This window comes from Anoplopoma fimbria, chromosome 15 (assembly GCF_027596085.1).
Source record: "Anoplopoma fimbria isolate UVic2021 breed Golden Eagle Sablefish chromosome 15, Afim_UVic_2022, whole genome shotgun sequence".
Lineage (NCBI taxonomy): Eukaryota > Metazoa > Chordata > Actinopteri > Perciformes > Anoplopomatidae > Anoplopoma > Anoplopoma fimbria.
In genome coordinates this window covers 22,520,358-22,528,510 of record NC_072463.1, presented here as the reverse complement: position 1 = coordinate 22,528,510, position 8,153 = coordinate 22,520,358, and positions in this window count along the sequence as shown.

Below are 8,153 nucleotides of genomic sequence, written 5' to 3'. Positions count from 1 at the left end.
GTTGAATCATGGCTGGTGGCACGTAGCCTGGGGAGATGGATTGAATGGATCAGAGAGGGTTGGACAGTCGCTGGATAATTTTGACAATGGGGTTCGGGGTATCATCCATCACTCAGAAGCTTACATGAAAGTTTTGACAGGTAGAGGTCATGGCAATGTGGCAGGAGCCAACAGAGATGGATGCCTTTAATTTGGGTAATGAAGAGTTAACCATCTTGGGAGAGCAAGAGGAGCGTTAAATGGGAGAGCCATCCGCCATTAAAAGAAAGTCTTATTTAATTCCTCCAACCCTAATGAAAGACATCGGAACACAATCCTTGATTGACAATGAGGCCCTGGCTGTAATTCCCCGCAGACAGTTCACTTAAGTTCCCTCCCTTGTTAATCTCAAATATAATGAATTGCAAAACTAAGGTTAAATGTGGCAGCGTGAATTCATTATCACTAATACATTAGACTATAAGATGATTTACAGTGTGGTCTCTCTCTTATTTTCATTAACGGTGAATAGCTTTGATTTAGCCGAGATTACGCTGGCCTGTTCATCCTCGCCATCAATCTCACTAGCTTGGCCATTGTCCCCCTTTATATCTGACCCCTTTCACTCCAGAACGGAGCAAAGAATGAAAGTATGTAGGAGCCGACAACCTGGTGAAAAAAACATTATTCAGCTTTTTAGTACGAGTACAAGACCCCTCTTTATCGCTTCTTCGGAAATTATATTCATCCTGAGCTGTCATTCAACTTCATCCTTGACCCTGGTCTTATTGTTGAGGGCTTAATGGTAGTGCTGTCGCAAAGATAACAGTTAATGCTCCACTGTCTACCAGCAAAGGCCTGAAAAGGCTATCTCCCACTAAAACACCAGGGACCCTATCTGCATACTGAGCTGATAGCTATATGGATTTTCAAAATGCATGTACGTGTTCCCCTGTCATTCATTAACCAAAAGAAAGGTATCTGAAATGCATGTTTCTTTCAGACGTATAACTCGAATATGTACGCCACGGTGTATATTGAACATGGCAGAACAGTGCGGGCACTCTGTGTCTTGGGCAACACTCATGTGTGTTGCATTCACTGTCGATCCATATTAATGCTTGGAGGAATGTCATACATAAATCAGCCTATTAGGGTTGTACGCCCGCGAGGAACATGGCGTTTGCCCAATTTGACTCACAGAAAATGTTATATTTGCCATGACTTCAAGTATCAACATTTAAATCCTTGCGGTATATGTGCATTTGCTTATGTGCAAGCATGTGTCAGTCTTATGAGTTCGAGTATGCATGTGCGCATTTAACGATGTGCCCAAATCCACATGACTGTTGGCATGAATGTGACAAATTGTAACAGTGCACTAAGTAGAGGCTGCAGCAGCTGCGGTGAGTGACAGGAAGGTTATGGGCACCTAATGACAGGGTTTTAGAGCCATAGTGGCTGCTAATTGGGGTGATGTGTCCGTCCCGTGTCCCCCCAAGACGTGTCTTGCTACCAGGGATTAGCCATGATTAAGGTACTGGTCTTCATAGTGCTTTAAGACCTTTCACAGTATTTATCCGCAATGGTCAGATTACGCCAGTGATGGACAGATAGAGATCGCGGGGTCGTGATATATCTAGACAGTTAGTTTGAAGGGTATTAAAGCCACCTCCGCTGGTGTGGCTTTGAAAGTTATATATACCACCAGACGTGATGTGAGATGGTGCACTATAGGCTGCAGACAGGGAGCCGATGTAATATTTATGAAATCAGCTTGTTATATAAAAGGACTTCAAAAATAATGCCTCAGGATATTTTTCACGTTCTTGTTAAAAGAAACGGGGAGGCAGCTCTTACACATTTACAGCGTGTAAAAATCATTATGTTCTGTTGGCAAACAATTTAGTCTAGCATCACACTAAGCACGCTATAATGGTTCTCCCCAATTAACAAGACACTAATTATGTGTTGCATCCTCTACAGGTTTATCTGGAACACAATGCTTTATGCGCTGGCCTTTTTCTTCCTCAAATACTTTCACGGTAGAGCTGCAGTATTTCTTGATGTTGTTATGAACGCAAAGTAACAACGCTTTGTGATAATAGTGATGCTGATTTTAATGGGTTGAAAAACAAGTTTTCACCTGAAAGTCACCAATCGGAATTCACTGCAGTGATTCACTAGAAAGAGCAATACAGTGAACTATATAAAGGAATAAAAACGAAGCATGAATATTTATTGAATGTAGATTTTTTTGGGGTACTTTTCAGCAGGAAAACTGCGGGCTCCAACTGTGAGCCTCTTAGGTCATTACAGTATTAAACACTGCAATGGTCACAGTGAAAATACATTCGCATTTAATGCTTTTCTGTTAGACAGGGTTTGAAATGATCAAAAGTGCTGAGCCTTATTCTCTCCTCCTTGTTAGCCCGTTCCAGAGGAACCTCTCGTGTGTTTTCATTTGTGAAGACGGCTGTGAATTTAAAGGGAGCAGGAAACTCTACCTTGTTAAAATGAATTGTCATGTATGCTTGACAGACACTAATGAGATTAGTGTAGGGACGTATCAAAGAGGAAATGTTGGAAATAAGAGAGGAGCTAATCCGCTCACACTTCTATGACTAAATTCATTCTTTCCGTGGCTTCTCAAAACTTTGCTTTCCTGTTCATTATCTGAATTGTCTTACAGCTCTCGTCTTGTAATCCTGAGCTCCTCTATTCACACTGGAACTCAGTTTAAAAAGACCCCGTGAGACTGGAATAATGAATGGAAGATTTTCTGTTGACGATATCGCATTCTTATTAATATCTACTATGCGAGTATAAAAGCCTGTTACACATTTACATAATCAGTGTCTAATCACAGTGCTATATCCAACCATGGGTGAGAGGTTGTGACACATATCTAAAACTTGTCCCGAAGCGCTGCGTGTATTTACAACTATACAGAACTTCCAAAATCCAGATGTTTAAAGACAACTTAGAAACTAAAAATTGATGAAAGCACCGAGCTTTACCACACCTGAGTTAGTCTGTGGCTGTGATTTGACACACTCATTACCAAACCTGCTGTTATTGATTTCTAGATAGTTGTTAAACACTCTCCCATGCACACAGCTTAGGCTTCCCGTATCCTTAAGTCTCCTCCAATGACCTTTACTGTTAAGATGGAGATAGCTCTCAGCACAGACACATAGGGTTGTGGAGGATTTGCAAAAAGAGGACATTTATGAAAATCTTTCTTGAAGCCTGTCTAAGAAATCCTTAAGAGACATGAAGGAAAGGGCAGTGAGTCAGTGTATGGCGAGGACACACTGAGGCTCTGATATGGATGGGATGCCGGGGAAAATACCAGTCTATATGTGCATATGTAATGCAAAGTAGAAAGGACGTCACAAGACTCCATTGAAGTTTCCTCCGTTTTCTGTTGCTCCATTGGTGTCTCCAGACATACACTCGCAACATAAATACATTTGAAGGAAACTTACCTTGCGCTTCAGACGGCATATAAAGGTTGATATTGAAATGACCTTCTATAGACTTTTGTTAAAGGAATTTACATCTACATAAGTGACAACACTTTCTCTAATAATGACCAGTTCATGATCCCTTTTTTTTTTTTTGTCAAAATGAATGAATGTTATAATAGTATAGAAAATAGTATATTTTAAGTATATATATAATACATTTAAAGTATATTTTCATTCAGGCCCACATGACCATGACTATGTTTACAATGTTGCGCAGTGTTTTATCGTGCAGTGTTTTATCGTGCAGGTATTCCTTACATCTTTTTCTTTGTAAGTCTTACTGTTCATTGACTGAATGAAGCTGTGGAGGGAACACCTAATTTCGCTTCAGTTTTAGGTGGTTATTTGTCACTGTGTGTGGTTTGAGGGATTGATTCCCCCCCTCCCTCCCTCCCTCCCCACCCACTGCATTGATGAAAACCCTCCTCGTGGCTCCCCTGGGAATTCATCTTGTGTGCTGATAACTTTGAGCTATCTTATCTGGCCACTGTTCAAACAAGAGTGAATGCTCAGATTTGCTTCAGGTGTTTGTCACTGCATGGGTCCATTTCTTCTTGTTTTTGTTTTCAAGGTTAAAGGCTGATTGATGCGGGTGATTTTCGCAACACTGTTTTTGTCCAGCCATGTTGGAGCTTGTGACTAGCTTCCCTTTTTTATTCAACTGTTGAACAAGTTACACACAGGGGACGGTCGACAAACAAGCCACGGTGTTCTTGCATTTATTTGAATAACATTAACTATTTGTGTTAGTTTTGATTTTAACGGATCGAATTAAAGGATAAAACCTGCTGTTAGGATCTTGCCTATGGAAATGCATGTCTGTGGTTGTTCTGGAACACAAAATCATATCAGATAGTAACGGGAATAAAATGAGTGTGATCATAGACAGAGCTTAATGTTTGAGAAATACAAATAGACTCTGGGTTACAACTTTATTTGTGCAATCATTATTTTAGTTCAAGACAGTTTACTGTGATTAATCAACCTAAAATATCAATGAAAGGAATGTGAGGAAGCCATCAAGAGAAAAATAAAACCAACAAACCCTGACTTAAAGTCTTGGTTACCCTACCTACTAATTAAAAAACCTTAAAGACCTAACACAATGCTGCCGGAGATTTGTCCACGGGGCACAGATTCTCAATTTGTCATGCTGCTTTGAACTGTCACTATTCGACTGGTGGTGCAAAGATCATAAACCAGTAAAACTTCAGAGCACAGGATGCGACTGAGGGTGACTAAATGGCCAGTTGTAGTAGAAAAAGAAGTTTGCAGGACTTGCTGTCTGACCAGGTTGGAAATCAAAAGGGTTTATACCTGATCTGACCGCCGTATTGGGAGGTGGAGTGGAGACGTGATATTGTTTAAATACAGGGATAATGGCGCACATTTTAGGACAGTTTCTCCTAGAAGACATTCATAGGGATGCACTTGGTTGTTCAATTTAAAAATAAAGCAAAACAGTTGCAGAGAAAGGAAAAAAAAAAAAATGTAGTCAGATTGTTGGTTTTGCAAAGTGAAAGAAATTGTCAGACACTGCCCCCCTAATCTGATGTCGGACGGGTGGGGGTGGGGGGGGGGTTTCCGACAAGCAGTTCTGATGGAGTATACCGGCCCCTTAAGCACAGCAGAGGCCCCTCACTGGCCTCTACACAGAGTGGCCTTAGTCAACACTATCTTATCTCCTTAGGGGGGCAAGTCTGGGCCGGTCGGCAGGAAAGCAGAGCCTCATGCCTTCAGTGGGAACCGTCCCACACTACATAGAAAGCCGCTGACTGCTTGAGTGAAACTTGATAAACACATCCATTTCTCCAAGATTGATAGTGTTTTAGCTTCGTGTTTGACTACGCCGACTGAATTTTATTGATGAACTATGATAGCACTCCACAAACAAAAAGCCAGCAGATGTATACAATGTCCTCATTTTGTATTTTATTGGTAACAATGTGTGGGTTTCATCCAGCTTGTGTTAACATGTTAATGATTTATTTTGAATGGACACACATTCTGTTTTTTTTTAAATCTTACAAATGTAGCTTTCCCCGAGCTCCTTGCATTGTCTCCCCCAGTGGAGAGAGCAAGACCTGACCTGCAGCCACACAATCCATCAGCGTTAGTCCTCCACAGGCTCCAGACTAAACACGCTCTCATTACAGTGGCTGTGAGCGCCTTGAGGGCTCTTCGTCCACGCAAGTTTATTAACACGAGCAACAATATGCTGTGCAAAAAAAATCTGGACTCCTGCAGTAAACACCGCTTCAGTGCTGCTGGTATATAATTAAAGGATTTAAATGGCCACAGCTTATGGGGAATGACATGGCAATATGATTACTGTAGAACATACTGTACTGTGTAAGCTGGAGTAGCTCCAGGATGATGTCATCTCCTCCTTGCTTTGTGGGGCAGCGTCTGCACACTGAATAGAGAGAGGGGGGGGAGAGGAGGGAGGGAGACAGGAAACTCTTCACGCTTACAGGGTTCAAACCGTTGTCACCTGTATGGAGACCGTTTATGCGTAGCCAGCTAATAAAAAGTCTAGTTCTCATATATCTAGCTGCTAAATGCAATAATTTCCTTCGTGACAAAGTATTCAGTTACAATTTTAGTTTGCCCTTACACGCACGCTGATCCTCGTGTCTCACTTTGGCTACGCTCAAGGTTTATGGTCTCCCTCAGGGTTTAATGCATGCTGGAGTGGGGGGGGGGCCCTGTTTATTGGTGAGGTTGATGAGTTTGGTTATGTCATCAGTGGAAGCAGTGTTCACTGTCTCTTTCTTGTAAGAGTAAATGTTCAGTTTTCTACTAAATTTGTCACAGAGACTCACGGAGAGACTAAACTCACAAAGGTGTTTGTGAGTAGACGGCTGTCGCGAGTACAAGAGTGGACAGGAGGTACCAGCAGCTCCATCGTCTGATTGCATTTGTGTGTCTCTGGAACAAACATTCCAGCACAGTACTCAAGCATCAGCTGTTTACATTCACGACAAGATACTCCAGTCTCAAGTATCCGCTAAGCATCGGACTTTGAGAGACAGAGGCCACATCAAGGAGGTCAACAAACAACCTGACACCCCGGAGGTACATTTGCATTGAGTCGAGAATGCAAAGCAACAACGGGGCATAAAATGGCCTCGGAGGCACCAAACACTTAAGTGGCAAAACAACAACCTCCAAACTGTGAGATCCTCCTTATTGTCAAAGCTCTTCTTATCTAGAGGGAGAGAGGGAGAGAGAAAGGAGAGAGAGGGAGAGAGAGGCCAGCGAAACAAATTCTGGGCCAGCTGACACAGCTCATTTTAGTATCACCTCACAAGTGAAGACAACGAAATGGGCTGCAGTAACTGTCAAAAAAAAGAACAAACTATAAATCTTCAGATTCATACGCTGATATTAGGTTTCACCTCACACTACAGCCTTGATAGAAAGGGCTTTAAGTCTGTATCGAAAGGAGACAAAGGTGGCTTTACCTTATAGTACTTGCAAACTGCTGTAACTTGTTACATAAACTCTATGCAAAGCACCAGATTACCATTAAGTGACTCCACTATGTGGGCTAGAAAGAAACTCCAATTCACTGACACAGTAACCTGAGTACACAGGATACTCCAGAATGTGTCTGTCAAGTTAAAAAGTTAATTTGCGTTTTCATCATGTGCTACCAAAAACAACCCCCCCACCACCTTTCCTCAACACCCCAAACCCTCCCACCCCCCCCCCCCACCCATTGTGAAGCCATCAGATAGTGGCTTCCAGAAGTCCACACCTGTCTCGGGGCTATGCAGAGGAGATGGATCCCTGCATTTTGAGCATCAGATAGCCTCCAGCCAGGGTTAGTATTGATCTAACGCTTCACTGGCCCTTTGTGAGAGCAGCAGCTGCTTTGGGGGGCTTTTAGATAAGCAATGCAAAGGGAATTGTTTCTCCTGAAACCCTCTTTCGATGTTCGCACATGAACCGCCGCCGCTTAATTCAACACTCCATCGCTCTGAAATAAAATGCCCTCTCCCTTGACATGAAAAAAAAAAGCAGCAAATAAGCATTAAAACATCTGCCTTTGGGGTATTGGGGAGCGCGTGGTATTAGAAATCACACAGTGATAATGCAGCTCTCTGGATTTGCACTGTTTAATCATTCGTAATCTCTAGAGTGAAAATGAAATGAAAGCACAACATGTTTCAGTATCCCACAACTCTCTCTCTCTATCTCTCTCTCTCTCGTCCTCACTCTAATCACAGTCCCAGTCACTGAATGAGGCAGTTGGGCTGGTGTGGGAGGGAGGAGGGGGGTATATTACTGCTGCATCTGTGTGAGGCAGACATGGCGATGAGACCCTCCCTAAGATGACTCATTGGCTGCATGGGCTGACACCAGCACCTCATTCACAGCCAATAATGAGCCATGCTAATGAGCAGGACAGCCACCCTGCATGCTCATCATTACGCGGCCTTGTGATTCATGTCCGCCATGAAACCATCATAGAAGGCTGGCTGGAGAGGGGCTGAGGTGAGGTATAAGCAAAGCGCCCATCTATCAATATTTAATAAATTAATATAATAAATCTCCTTTTGGCAGATCAGAATCAAAAGAATAGGGTTATTTAGTTTTCCTTTATCATGGCAGAACTGGGATATCAGACTTATG